Source organism: Nelumbo nucifera, chromosome 5, assembly GCF_055504915.1.
Source record: "Nelumbo nucifera cultivar China Antique chromosome 5, China Antique-T2T, whole genome shotgun sequence".
In the NCBI taxonomy this organism is placed as follows: Eukaryota; Viridiplantae; Streptophyta; class Magnoliopsida; order Proteales; family Nelumbonaceae; genus Nelumbo; species Nelumbo nucifera.
The window spans coordinates 35,846,803-35,862,572 of record NC_142653.1 but is presented as its reverse complement, the minus strand read 5'-3'; positions in this window follow the sequence as shown (position 1 = coordinate 35,862,572).

Sequence of the window (15,770 nt, the reverse complement as noted above, 5' to 3'; positions counted from 1 at the left end):
TCAAACAAATATTCAACGTATATTCAAATAACTAGAAGCACAGAAACCACAATCTAAACTAGGTAGGGCAAATAGCAAGTTAAGATTCAAATTTCATTAGCTTTAACCAACTAGAATCTAATCTATCGGCGATGATCAAGAGAAGAAAACAGATTAAGATAAATCAAAGGAAAACATCGATTCAAATTCCTAAATAACTAAATTGTAATGAGATTGAGTGGGAGTCTAGAGCTTACAAGAGCTGGTTCAGTGGAACCTCATCATCGGTTCCATCGGCTTTCCTTCTCCTCAGATCCATACAAACAAAAGTCAATGAAATCCAGAAAATAAGAAGAAAATCATGGGGGAGCAATGACAGAGTTACCTGGTTGGGTTTTGGTTTGAACACAGTTGATGGAGCAGGGGAAACTTGTCGTACCTCCTTGATTTCTCACTCTTCGAACTGCTACAATGGTCAGTGCCGGTGGATAGGGTCTTGATGGGATTACTCAGAAACAATCGCCTATGGTAGAGAATTCACTTGAGATAAAAGGAAGCGAATCTGAGTGGCGTCCACTATAGTCGTTTAGATCAGTCATAATCGAAGAGGAATGCGACAACGGTTGTGAACATTACAGTAGCAAACAGAGGGACTCGATCGATGAGAGAGAACGGGGGAAAATGACGAGAGAATAGAAAATGGGAGAGGATGAGAGAGAAGAGTGATTGAGTGATGAATACCGCCGCTGCTAGGAGTTGTAGCGGCAGTTTGGTTGGAGTGAAAGTGGCAAAGGAGGGGATTAACGTTAGGAGATAAAAGGAAAAAAAAAAGGCAGAAAAAGATAAGAGAAATGGAGATTGATAAAACAAGGGGGGGAATGAGAATGGTAAAGGAGAAGAGAGGGACGGTGAGATCGTCGTTGCCAAGAGTTGCAACGACGACCGAAAACGAATAGGAAGAAATGAGAGAGAGATAAATGTCAAAGGGAAAAGGGATTGCCGCCGTCGCTCATTGCAGCGGTGGTGATGAACAAGGGAAGGGAAAGAGAGAAAACTAAGGGGAAGAAAAAGAAGAAGAAAAAGGAGAGAAAGAGATAGAAAAGGGAGAGGAAAGAGATTCCAGAAGGGAAAATGAGGATAGATTGGGTTCCTTCTCACCGTCGTCGCTGGTTCGCTGTCGAGAGCTCATAGACGATGAACAATATATCAACAGTGAATTTTGAAGGATTACAATGGATTAGAAAACATAATTTTGGGGCATTTTTATAATTTTAAGGGGTTATGTGTAATTTCATAATTTTGGGGCTTTTAAGGGCATTTTTGTAATTTCAAAATATTTTGGTCAAACCGGGTCTAGGGGTTAAACCATGATTCTGTGATGGATGGCTGGAATTTTGGGTCAAAATGTGAAGGGTTGACATAGGTCTGAGTGTACACTGTTGTTTTGCATATACATGCCAATGAAAATCTTTTTGGATGAAAGAGCAAATAAAGGTATTTTCATTTGAAATTTGGTAGGGTGGGGTTTTTGGATGTTCTTAGTTGATTGGTAGGGTTGGATTGGTCCAACAAGGCCCGGATTGGGCAAATCTAGAAGGGTAGTGGTTCGATTAGTTTGGGGCTTCGAAATGAAATCTTGATGCGATGAAGGGGCAAACAAAGGTATTATGGGCTGAAATTTTATAGGTGGGTATTTTAGATGGTATGGGATCTAGTAGTAATCTCCGATTAGCTAAGGGAGGTCAAGATCGTATGAATTTGGGTCAACAAGAAGATCTGTAATGAAATCTTTGTTTGATTGAAGGATAAATGTGGGAGTCTTGGATTGAAACTTTATGGGTAGGTGTTTTGGTGTGTTTAGGGCTTGTTTGTATGGTCTGGTCGACTCAGATGTGTTTGGATCAAGGGGATCTGGGTTGTGGGTGTTTTAGGCTAACGAGAGGGGTTGAAGCGGAATCTTCACTTGATGAAAGGGTAAAAGAAGGAATTTTGAGTTGAGATTTGTTGGGTAAGTCTTGAGCCGAATGGTGGTGTCTGATCCAAGGGTTGAGGTGTAAGTGGGGGTTGGTCGGGGCAACTAGATTGGTATTGGGTTGGTTTAATGGTGGATTTGAAGACATTTTGGTTGAAAGTTGGGTTTTTTTTTGGGTATTTTGGTGTTTCAGATGGATTGGAAAGGTCTGATTAGAAATTTTGGGTCAGGTGGCGAACCAACCAAACATCGGGTGCTAACATTCATAAAATTTTTCAAACCAACCAAATCAGACCAACTTTACCTAAGATGATAAATTTTAAAAGGCAATTGATTAGTTTTTAGTAAATATTATAAAACCCTACAACTTGGTTTGGTTGTTAGTTACTTGTATAAAACCAACTAAAACTCAATCACCAACATATGTACATTAATAAGAATTTGTAAGATGTGCCAACTTATGACACTACCACATATCTCAAAAATAGATCTAATAACATTAGTGACATTATTTTATAGTTCAAGACCTAGCCCGCTAGGTGCCAATTCTCTAACATCTATGATCTCTAACCTCAATCACCCTCTCTCTCTCTCTCCTTAACCAAATCCAATGATCTCCTTAGACACATTTATGATACTTTTATTAATTAAATTAAAAAAGTGTAACAAGAAGAATTATTTTTTTTGATAATGAAAATGAAATACATACTTTAGAATTGATAAAAAATATTATTTTACTATTTGGCAAAGATCAATAGTTCAACCTTTGGGTCAAGTGTATTAACATTTAATGCCATAAATAAATAATAAAAATTAATAAAATATAAAAACACAAAAATAAAAAATACATAAATGTTGCAAAAAAAACATTTACACATGTATAATATTAATTAATTATCATATTAAACAAAAAATAAGTGTGACATATCATAATTATTTTTATATAGAATTATAAAACAAATATAAAAAATTGAACACATCTATAATTCTATATTTACACTACTATTAAAAATAAAAATAAGATTGTGAAAATTTCTTTTGACTAAAATCAATGTTTTAAAAACGGGCCTAAAATCATAATCGCTTTGGCTTCTAGTTTTTGAGTCAGCGATTCAATTGTCACTACAACACTTGCCCTTTTCTTACATCTCTCTAAATTTCTCTCAAATCCCAGATCATTTGATTCATTGGTATGTCTCAGATTTTAATATAAGATCGGTGTTTGATCTCTCATCTCTTGCATCAACTTTTCAATTTCTTTATTGGAGTTTCAATTTGTTTGTTGTTACAACTTAAAAAGAGTCACAAAAAAGAGAAAACTCAATTTCAAAATGGAATAACTAAAAACCCTAACTAATTTTGGCCATTGGGAATAATCGAACATGATTTTTAGATATGAAAATTTCTTTTATCATTTTTTATTTTCTAATTTATATTTTTAAAATAAATAAAAATTTTAGAAATAGTTTGAAAGCAACCTGAGAACTGTTAACCGAGTCTAACATTTAACGGTTAAACTGTCTGGATCAGCAGTTCTCTAACTATTTCAATGTTTCTTTTTTTTTTTTTTTGTAAAATAGCAGTTCAGGGCCAAAACAAAACCGGTGACCTGACCAAAATACTCATTTTTGAATATAGTCTCTATTTAATTGTAAGGTTTAAATTGTAAATTGAATTGCTACTTTTCACCTCATTCAATTCCTCTATTTAAATCTTACATTTTTTTGATAAACGAGCAAAAGAAAAAAAGATCTATATCTATAATATATATAGAAGTGTGGATGTAGAGTGAAAGTTTTTTTGGACTAAAATTACCTTCTATTTCTTTGTTTGCTAAAGGGTATAAAAGTCATTTTATTACAACTTTAATGCTAACTTTTGATGGCTACTAAAATACCCTCTATTTCGGTTATTACTTACCAACTCATTTAATCCCCTTTCATTAAGCCTTATACTTACAGGTATTAACTTCCATTTTCTCTTATTAAATCCTATATTTAAGTTATTTCCACCAATAAAAGGTACTAGTTAGATTTATGTCAATATATTTAATAATATAAATCCACATATTTTAAAATAGGCTAAAAACAAAAACATTCGTTATCCAAGTTATGGCTAAGCAATTCAACCATTCGAATCAAATTAATAAACCTATGAAGTCATAGTTAGGTAATAAGATTTTTAAAATAGAAATAAATATAGAAAATTACAAACATGTAGAAAAATTAAACACATTTATGATACTTTTATTAAATGTAGAAAATTACAAACATCTGGCAGGTACGGATGTCAGGTAAATCTCCCTGCAGTCTGTCGAGCTACTGTGCATCGAACCACCTGGGGCAGGTTTGCCTTGGACCGAGGTGCCGAGGTACACCGATGTGCCCGCACTAGAGATGAGCCTTAAGCAAGTACGAGCAGGAGTCTCAATGGTGTTGTCCCGAGGTGTTTCTCCCTCAAGACAGCCAAAAGTTGGGGTGCTTCCTTCTTAGGAAGGGAGAGCTCAGAGTCCCTTAAGAGGAGCACAGGGCCCTTTGCATGGGGGAGCTCGGGGTGCTCCACCCTTAGGTTCAGGGCGAGCTGGGCCTTGCTTCTCGATGAGGTGTCACACCCGCCGAGTCGTTTGGCTGGGCCTCGGCAAGCTCGCTGCGCCGAGTGGTGGCCAGGCTGTCACGTTGAATTGTCACTTGTGCCAGGTCATGTTCACGTGTCCCCGTGCTACAAGGTCGGGCCAAATCACCCTACATCAATTGCCCCCACTCCCCGTGCTAGGGGTGTTGACCTAGCGCGGGGAGTCCCTAGTCTACAAGGTGGATTTGGCTCAGAGTCCAAGCTTTCTTGTCTGCCAGCTCATAGGTTGGACCGGTCTTCTGCTCAGTTCTGCCAGGTGCAGCTCGGGTCGCGTACGGTCTATGCGCGGACATCACGCGACTTATAGACTCCGCGGACGTCAAAAAATGCATTAAACTGATTTCGCCTCGAAGGTCGCACAATCGGTTTTCATATGGGCCGTCAGATTGCTTCGATCTCAACCGTTGATGCTCGCAGATAGTGGCTATAAATAGTGGGGGTCTGGAATCCTTTGCCACAAGCCTTCAGTTGTACTCTTGAGCTCGCGTCCAAATCCTCCAGCTCGAGCCAGTTCCTTCCCAATCCGGACTTATTTTTCTTTGGTGAGTCACCCTAGCTCTTCCTTAGTTTCAATTATGTCTTCTTTTGATAGTCTTTTAGACGAGCCCGAGGTGGGCACCTCGGCTTAGGGTAACTCTACCGAAGTCCAGTTTCCCGAGGTGCGGGAGGCCTCGGGTCACTAGGCATTCACCTCTCACCGAGTTTGGATGCCGGATAGGTTCAGACCCTCCACGATGACCTTGGAGAGGCTCCGCCAACTCATTCGGCAATATAACTTGCCAAGGGAGTATACCTACAGTTTACCTGCGGGGAACTTCCCGTGGGAGCACGACCCTGATGAGGTCGTGATCTTCCGAGAGCAGCTCATAGTCGGGCTGCGCCTTCCCTTCCACCCACTCTTAGTGGAGGTCCTGAAACACTTTACGTTACGATAGACCAGCTTCACCCGAACTCGGCCCGTAACGTGGTTGGAACCATCTCTCTTTGTTATGAGTATGTCATGCCCCTTAACTTGGACATACTCTGCTCCATCCTCACCATCAAGAAGAGCGCTTCATGTGTTCTCCCCGAGCACAGGAGGGCTTACTACTTGTCCTCCCACCCAAGCTTTAAGCTAATGCACAAGCTTCCTAATAAGGTCCCGGCCTGGAAGCAGGACTACTTTGTAGTCTGGAATCCCGCGGGGTGGCCATTCCCTACTCACTGGAGGGCAGCTATCCAAGACCCTGGTGTCATACTCGACAAGAAGACCAGGGAGGCATTCCAGTCGTGGGCTGAGGTCGGCTGCGATTTCAAAGATTATATCAAAGAGGGTATGCTCTTCTAGGCTGGCTTGAGCTCGGGTAGGTAGTTAGTACCTTAATTGTTTGGGCTGCTCTTGTTTTCCTTCTTTTACTCGAATACTAATGCCGAACTCTTTTGCAGGTCCTATGGAGGCAGGCAAACTCAAGGGAGACCGGCACTTTAAGCATATGAAGGGGAGGAAGAAGCGGGCTGCCAAGAGAGCTCGTATCGAGTCACCGCCTGCCCCCACTCCCGAGCCCCAACTTCCACCGGCTCCAACCTCTAAGCCCGAGCTCCCTGGGGCTCCTTCGATCATCGACTAGGAGGAGTCTCTTCCGCTTAGGGAGCCTGAGGCCTCGGCTGAGGCCGTTGTGAGGTCGGTAGCCGAGGCCGAGGTTGCCATCGGAGCTGCTAACGTTGCAGCTGAAGTCTCCGTCGAGCCCATTCACACAGCCGAGATGGCTGTCTCCAGCTCGAGGAGCCCGAATGGAGGCCAAAGCATCTTGCTTCCCCAATGCGGTCTTCGGAAGAGCAAGGGGGCCACTTACTCCGAGGAGATTTCGGTTTGGGCCGATATGCTCAACCCTTCTCAGCTTGGAGCCCGAGCTGCCACCCACACTATGGTGGTAAGTTTTCTTCTCTTTTCTTTTCCTTTTGTATTTGTGCTTCTTCGGTACTAACCAACCTCTTTGTCAGGCGAACTCCATCGTGCACGCCCTTACTCTTTAGTCCGAGAGGATCCTAAAGCGAGCTTTGACTGCCGAGGAGTCATCCCGCTCTACCCATACCAAATTGAGGATAGCTCGTGAGCAGATCCACTGGTTGGAGAGTGGTGCTATGGCCCAGAGGGGCGTCATCACGGCGCTTACGGTAGAGAAGGACGAGCTGAGGGGCGAGATGGAGGCCCTTAAAGCAGAGCTGACACGTGAGAAGGCCAAGCTGAAGGGTGAGTTGGATGCCCTTAGAGCAGAGGCGGAAGGCCTTAAGGAAAATAAGAAGGTTCTTCTACACGAGGTGGAGTACCTCAAGGCGGACATCACAGAGAAGACTGAGATCTTCACTCAGGCGATAGAGGAGACGAAGGTCAAAGCCGTTGCTGAGTATATTCAGTCTAATAAGTTTGATGCCGTTCTGGGGGAGGCCTACCACAAGGGGTTCAACCTTAGCAGGTGGATGAAAAGGAATACATACCCCGAGCTCAACAAAAGTACCATCACCACCTCACGAATCACGAGTGAGATAGCTCATCAAGCCGTGGAGAACCCAGACTCAGAGGAGGAGGGTGGTGACGAAGAAGCGGATACCCCTGACCAGCCCGAAGCTCCTAAGGAGGTCTCACGCGGGGGTGGAGAGCCTCCGAAGTAATCACCTTTGTACTCCAAGCCTGCGAGCTTAGTCCTTGTATTTTGTTGTTTTACTTTCTGTTGAGCTCGTTGTATAAACTTTACCTGTTAATGAAATTGACCCTTTTCCAAGTGTTCTTTCCAAGTATTGCTTTATCCGAGCTTATCATGGTTGAGTGTGGGGAGTGGTTTGACATAGTAGGGCATAGTAGGGCGTATGCCCGAATTGCCCCGCGGCGTACATTGAGGTGATTTGACATAGTAAGGCATAGTAAGGTGTATGCCCGAACTGCCTTATGACATACATAGAGGTGATTAACATAGTAAGGCATAGTAAGGCGTATGCCCGAACTGCCTTGTGACGTACACCGAGGTGGGCTTAACGTCGTAGGGCTATGGTGTGCTATGGTGTTGGGCTCCGTTGTTAGCTCAGTGTTTTAGCCCTTTGAGTTCATTCACGTCATAAAGGTGGCTACTTGAGCCCGAACTGCCTTTTGGTCCTTGAGCCCTGAGAGTGACCCGCGGTCTACTTAGTTACTCATAGGTAATTCTTTCTTAGGTTGACAATAGTCCATGCCCAAGGTACTTGTTTCCCTTCTAGGGTTTCGAGCTCGTATGTTCCTTCCTGAGTACTCATTTTACTCGGTTGGGTCCTTCCCAGTTCAGACCAAGCTTTCCAACACCGGGCTTGGGCACCATAACTTTACGGAGAACCAGGTTGCCAACGCGGAAAATCCGCCTTTTGACCCTGGCGTGATAGTACCGAGCTACCCTTTGTTAGTAGGCCACGGTCCTGATGTATGCGAGGTCCCGTACTTTGTCAAGAAGGTCGAGGTTGGTACGTAGCTCGTTTTCATTTGCTTTGTCCTCGTAAGCTTCTAATCGTAGCGAAGGGACTTCAATCTCGGCCGGAATGACTGCTTCGGTGCCGTATGTAAGGTTAAAGGGGGTTTCTCCTATGGCAGTCTTTTCCGTGGTACGGTAGTCCCATAGTACACTGGGTAGCTCGTCCGTTCATAGTCCCTTAGCTCAGTCCAGGCGCGCTTTTAGTCCTCGAAGGATAGCCCTATCCGTAACTTCCATTTGGCCATTTGCCTGAGGGTGCACCACCGAGGTGAAGTTCTGTTGAATTCCCATGTCTCGATACTAGTTTTGGAACTTGATGTTTTCAAACTGTTTACCATTGTCGGAGATCAGTACCTGAGGTAATCCTAAATGACACACTATGTTCTTCCAAAAGAAGTTCTGCACGTTTTGAGCCGTGATTGTTGTGAGAGGTTCAGCTTCGACCCACTTTGTGAAATAGTCCACTGCCACCACTAGGAACCTCCTTTGTCCTGTTGCTGTTGGGAATGGCCCGAGTAGGTCAATCCCCCATTGTGCAAATGGCCATGGGCTAGTGAGGTATTTTAGGTCGGCAATAGGCCGGTGGTGGATGTTGCTGTGTTTTATGACGCTTGTTGCATTTTTTGACAAGTTCGATTGGATCTGCTTTCATCGTTGACCAGTAGTACGCCTGTCGTAGTGTTTTCTGAGCGAGGGCCCTGCCCCCCAAGTGTTTACCGCACAGGCCTTCTTGAGTATCGCGGAGGACGAGCTCGATTTCCGAGGGTCACAGGCAGCACAGGTAGGGGAGCGTGTAGGACCTTCGGTACAACCGTCCGTCTATTATGACGTATTTGGCTGTCTGACACTCTACCCTCCTGACGGCATTACGATCTGCGGGGAGGGTCCCGTGTAACAGGAAGCTCGTGTGCGGATCAATCCAACTCGGCTCTGCTCGAACAACGGGAGCTTCCTCCTCTACCCCCATGAGAATACTAGGCCGAGGCAAGTCATCTATATACACGGTCCTCATGGTCTTATCGTCAGTGCTGGCTAAATGGGAAAGGGCATCAGCCTCGACATTCTCTGATCTTGGGATTTGCTGGATGAAGTATGACCAGAAGTTGAGCAGAGCCCCTCTTACTTTGGCTAAGTATGCTACCATGGTTGGCTCGCGGGCTTCGTACTCACCCATAACCTGATTTACCACGAGTTGAGAGTCATTACAGACGACAATGTGCTTGGCTTTCACTTCCTTTGCCAGGTCCTGCCTGGCTATCAGTGCCTCGTACTCTGCTTCGTTGTTGGATGTCGGGAACTCAAAGCATAGTGCGTATTCCAGTTTCACACCTCTAGGCCCGCACAGAACGATCCCAGCTCCGCTGCCCTACCGGTTTGACGAGCCATCTAGGTGAAGGATCCAAGGTTCTTCATCCCAGTTTGGGCTTGGCCTAACTAGGAGAGATACCGCGCTGGTTGCTACTTCACGGAGCTCGAGTTCAACCAGCCCGGGAACCCCAGGATCTCCCACACTGGGGGCCTCGTGTTCCACTGGCCTAGGGACCTCAGAACTGAAGGTACACTCTACGAAGAAATCTGCTAAGGCTTTGGCCTTGATAGCAGTTCGCGGTTTATATTGAAGGTCGTACTCGCTGAGCTCGATGGCCCACTTCGTTAGCCTTCCTAAGACCTCGGACTTAAGCAAGACTTGTCTCAGAGGTTTGTTGATAAGGACAACAATGGTTTGAGTTTAGAAGTACAAGCGGAGCTTTCGGGCTGCTATCACTAGTGCATAAGCTAACTTCTCTGTTTCGGGATACCTTGTTTCTGCTCCCTGCAACAATTTACTAACATAATAGATGGGCCGTACGACCCGATCTACTTCTCTTATTAGTACCGAGCTGACCACCTCGTCACTCGCCGAGAGGTACAGCTCTAAAACATCACCCTCTTCGGGTCGGGTTAAGACTGGGATGCTGGCCAGGTGCCTTTTGAACTCGTCAAACGCGAGCTGACACTCTTTAGTCCATTCAAAACCTTTGTTTTTTATGGCCTTAAAGAAGGGTAAGCAGCAGTCTGCTAACTTGGACACGAAGCGGCTCAAGGCGGCCAGCCAGTCGTTCAACTTCTGAACCTCCTTTTAACTTACGGGGTGGTCTCATTTCTAGGATGGCTTTGATTTTGTCCGGGTTGGCCTCGACGCCTTGCCGGTTAATGATGTACCCTAGGAATTTACCCGAAGTGACACCGAAGACACACTTATTCGGATTTAACTTCATATTAAATTTACGCAAGATTTCAAAGACTGAGTGTAAATCCTGTATTAATTCATGTGAAAATTGGGTTTTCACGACCATGTCGTCGACATAACTACTTTTTTGCCAATAAGTGGCTTAAACAACTTATTTACAAGTCTTTGGAAAGTAGCCCCAGCATTCTTCAGCCCGAAGGGCATGACCTTGTAGCAGTACAGGCCGAACTCGGTTATGAAGGCAATTTTCTCCTCATCAGCTGGGTCCATTTTGATTTGGTTATAGCCCGAGTAGGCGTCCAAGAAGCTCAGCAACTCATTTCCTGAGGTTGCGTCCACTAGATAGTCGATCCTGGGAAGGGGGAAGCAGTCCTTTGGGCAAACTCGGTTTAGGTCGGTATAGTCGACGCACATGCACCACTTACCGTTAGCCTTTTTCACCAGAATGGGGTTGGCCACCCAGCTCAGGTAACGGACTTCCCTGATAAAATTGGCTGCAAGGAGTTTCCCAACCTCCTCGTCGACTGCCCTCCATCGCTCCGGGGCTAGGTTGCGTTTCTTTTGTCTAACGGGCCTAACTATAGGATCAGTATTAAGTCTGTGAGTGATAATGTTGTGGTCTATGCCGGGCATTTCTGCCGTTGACCATGCAGAAACATCTAAATTTTTGAGTAAAAAGCTTACCAATTGCGACCGCAAGGGCTCCTCAATAGAAGCACCGATCTGAAGTACCTGAGCTGGATCTTCTGTTGAAGCCAGGATGGGGATGGTCTCCTTGGTAGGTGTAGTTTGCTCCGCGAACTGCTCTGCAGGTCATCTTAGCTCGAGGTCGTCAGCTACCTTGGCCTTTCCTTTGAGGGCGGCTACGTAGCACTTGCGGGGCTCGAGCTGATCGCCCCATGCCATTCCGACTCCAAAGTCTGTAGGGAACTTCATCACCAGGTGGTAGGTGGAGACTACCGTTCACAGGACATGGGTGATGGGTCGACCTACTATCGCGTTGTACGGAGAGGGGGTCACGACCACCAGGAACTCGTGATTGAGCCTTACCACATTAGGCCAGGTACCGACCTCCACTGGTACAGTAACCTTTCCCAAAGGCTGATCGAAGGCTGCCTTGAAGAGGATATCCCCCGGACTGTGGTCTCTCGCCTGGAGGCTGTCTCTGCGGTTGCTCTGCTGGACTCGGGGGCTTCTTTATTTTGTTCCTTGTGCCGACCTGCTTTATTTTTATGATTGCTATTCTGTACAAAATTTCTCAAATATTCGCGACGAATGAGTTCTTCTATCTCATTGCGGAGATTCTTACAATTTTTGGTACTTTGACCGTGATCTCTATGGAAACTACAATACAAGTTTTTGTTCCTAACATTAGGATCGGCCTTGAGCTGAGGTGACCACTTTACATACGGGGCATCCTTGATCGTCATGAGGATCTCGGCCCGTTTTGTGTTGAGGGGCGTAAACACCCTTTTTGCTGCTGGAGCTTGGAAAGGCTAGACTGGCTTTGCCCCCCGAGCTTGGTCCTTCTTCTTGTAGTCATTTGGAGCCGGGGGTTCCGGTTCCCTTTTTATTTTTTCGAGGACGTGCTCGCCCTTCTGGTTGATCTCCTCCTCTGTTCCTATGAACCGACCTGTGAGCTCGAGGAACTCAGTCACGGTCTTGGGTTGGTTGACGACCATGTGCCTTTTAAACTCTTTGTGGGTGATGCCCCGTTTGCCTGTAGTGAGCCGAACTCCAGGGTCCAGGTCGGGTATCTGCAGGCAAGCGTCATTGAATCGTTTGATGTAGTTCCGGATAGACTCCCCATCCCTTTGGACTATGCTGAGGAGGCTTTCCTGAGTCTTTAGGCACTTTTTACTGGTGACGAAATGGGAGGTGAAGACCTGCATGAACTGTGCCCAGCTCCTTATTGAACCCGACGCGAGGTTTCGGTACCAGGTGTGGGCTACTCCCTTGAATGTAGTGGAGAAGGCCACGCACATGCAAGATTCACTCGCTCTGGCTAGATGCATATGGGACTGGAAGGCGTCGACATGGTCGAAGGACCCGTCGTACTTGTCCAACGGGGGGAGTTTGAAGTCCCTAGGTATGGGGACAGCGAGGAGCTCCGGAGACAGAGGAGAGGGGACTGAGAGAAGTGGTGCCGCTCTAACCTCTCCCGAACTTATTTCTATTTTGCCCTTGAGCTCGGGCAGATTGTGGGTGGTGGCAGTTCGGCGAGCCCAACGGCGTCTCCGTTGCTTCTTGGCCTGCTCGACGTTGGTGCTACTGGCCTCAGTATTGTTGAGCTCGATGGGCCCAGGGGGAGGCAGGGATGACTATCGGTAGCTGTGGACAGAAGGACCTTGTTTCAGGTTGTCGGTTAGCAGTTCGAACCTGTTCTCCGCAAGCAGAGGCTCGAACTGCAAATGCTGAGGTGACGCCGGCCTAACCGGCTGGGAAGCCCCCGACCTGACTGCGGGCCGCGTGGCGGGGGTAGGAAGTCTTCCCTTCCTTCCATGAGATGATGCCAAAGTCTCTCCCCGACGGGAAGGGAGTTCATTGCGGCGATGAGGCTTAGTTGGTTGTGTAGCCGGATGCCGGGGCGGGAGTGATGGGAATTGTTGCTGGTATTGATACTGGGACACTTGGTGCAGCACTTGCTGCTGGTGGAACTGAAGTTGTTGTTGAAACTATTGCATCTGGGCTTGCATGGCCTGTATGCACTGCGTCAGGTCTTCAAGTTGATATTGGCTAGCCACCAGAGGGAGGATGGTGGGTTTAGCGAAAGTCGTCCCGACTGCAGGGGGCAGCGGAACAGTCACAGGTGCCACCGTCGTAGGCACGTTTAGGCTAGGAATCCCGTCCACAGAGAGGGGGACGGTGAACTGCCCGATGCAAATGGTGGGCAGTTGGAGTTGCTCCTCTGGGGTGTTTCAACATCCGGAGTTGGTGGAAGAAGCCATGGATATCGGTGGTGCCGATGAGTTAATGAGAGGGAAGTTTCACAGAAGTTAGAGGCTTTTTGATGTGTTTCCCACAAACGGCACCAAATGGTGCTGCACAATTTGGGCACTCCTAGCTGGCTGTGACTTGGCTTCTAGCTGGGACGGGCGGCACCTGAGAGGACGAAGAAGGTGAAGGATTCCCGGGGAGCTCTCCCGGTGGGAACACTCCGATGGATAAGTTAGATCTGGAGATATCTCAAAGGAAGAACAAAGAGTAAGAGTGTTGAAAGTGCTTAAGCTTCAATACCTTTGCTTTGTGAGGGTCGAGGTCCTTTTATACCGGAGCTCGGTCACATCAGGCGTAACTACCACTGCTCTAGCCGTTACTGACAGGGCAGGGGTGGCAGGTGCGGGCTGCTACTGTAGGCTGCTATTGCAGGGCACAGACTCGTCAGGCGTGCCATGCCTTTCAGAGACGGCAGGCAGAGCGCCACCTGGCAAGGGATTCGAGCACTGCCACCGGATCCGGCAGGTACGGATGTCAGGCAGATCTCCTTGTAGTTTGCCGAGCTACTATGCACCGAACCACCTGGGGCAGGTTTGCCTTGCACCGAGGTGCCTGCACTGGAGGCGAGCCTTAAGCAAGTACGAGCAGGAGTCTCGATGGTGCTGTCCCAAGGTGTTTCTCTCTCAGGACAGCCAAAAGTTGGGGTGCTTCCTTCTTAGGAAGGGAGATCTCGGGATCCCTTAGGAGGAGCTCGGGTCCCTTTGCATGGGGGAGCTTAGGGTGCTCCACCCTTAGGTTCGGGGCGAGCTGGGCCTTGCTTCTCGACGAGCTGTCACACCCGCCGAATCGTTTGGCCGGGCCTCGACGAACTTGCTGCACCAAGTGATAGCCAAGCTGTCACGCTAAATTGTCACTTATGCCAGGTCATGTCCACATGTCCCCGTGCTATAAGGTCGGGCCAAATCACCCTACATCAAATAGTATTTCGTATCTTGAAACACCTAATACACATTTCATGCATATCAAATGTATCATCTGGAATAAGAGATGAGGTCATTGAGGTATCATGCTTAACAACATATTGAGTAAGCAATTGGGCTGCTAAGGGGCCATTTAATAACAACTAAGATGGTTTAATTGAATGTTTTATTGCTTTATTTTTTAGCAAATATATTATTAAATAGGTTGTGAGCTCTTTATTAATATAAGTTAAAATTTGTTGATCAATCTCAAATATTCTATATTTTAATTGTTTTATCTACTAAATGACAAAGTAGTAAATCGTTACCTGCTTATAGATGTTATAAAACACTCCTAAAAGATACGAGGCAACTTTTTTATCTAATTATCCTTTTTTTTCTTGATAGGAGCTAGTCATGTTTTTTAAGTGAAATGCCTTTTTGTTTGAAGTCATTTATTTAAGGACATATATGATGATATGTGTAACGATGTGATGTTATTAAAATACATTGATTTAATTTTATAGTTTATAGAGAAACCAAAATAGGTATTGACATTATAGTGTATGTATTATAGATTTATACTTTATCTTGTGTTTAATGTTTGACGATGCTAATCTTGTCCCCATGGTTTGGTAGGTTAATTGATTATGTTTACAGTCTATTTGATTGGTGCGATTGATAAGAGAAAATGGGAATATTTTTCTTAGATTTTCATATTCATTCATTTGTTTTGTGAGACGGATTGAGAAATAGAGTGATTCCGTTTCCCAAAACTTGGAACGTGGGGTTGCACTAAAACGGTGCGACTCCAGTGATAAAGGAAACCACACGTGCAGCGGTCTCCTCTGATTTCTTTTCCAGACCCTCTTTTCTTCATATTTCCTCTCGCATTTTTTTCTCATTTTTCACATGCAGCAAGCTTTTTCTGCTCACAACGGTCCATGCCGGAGTGAAACCCTCTGCCAAACAATAGCTGAGCCTTGTGAGGGTTTTAGTAAAAGAGTATTCATGTCATAGTAAGCTTTTTTCTCTTTCAACTTGCTTTTCCAATCATGCTTGTTCATGGGATTTGTTATCTTCTTTGCATTCACGCCAGTTGCTAGTTCAAGTAGCAGTGGCAAGCGAAGAAAAAGATGAAGAAGAAGATGGAAAAAATAAGAAAGAGGGATAGGAGGAAAAAGAAGAGAGAGAGAGATGAGGGGAGACTAAAACTCACCTCGTCCATGCCACTGGTTTGAGTTCGAATGAAGATGATGAACAATAATTTCCCTTCTCAGCAATCAAACACCAGAATGTCAAAATGAGAAAATAAATTTTCCCTTCTCATCCCATCCCTTCTTAGCAACCAAATGGACTGTTAATGTTTAATGGTGCTAATCTCTTTCCCATGGATTGGTAGGTCAATTGGTTTATTCGAACCATACTTTTTGCCCTTTGATCCCTTCCCAAAGCTTCACTTGTTGGTTTGAGAATGCTACACCTGAATTTGGATTTATTGATATTGATCAAACATCTATGTATATCTTCTATATCTATATATTAAAATGGAATGTGCCAATCTATCACTTCCTTGTTTTTTGTTTTAT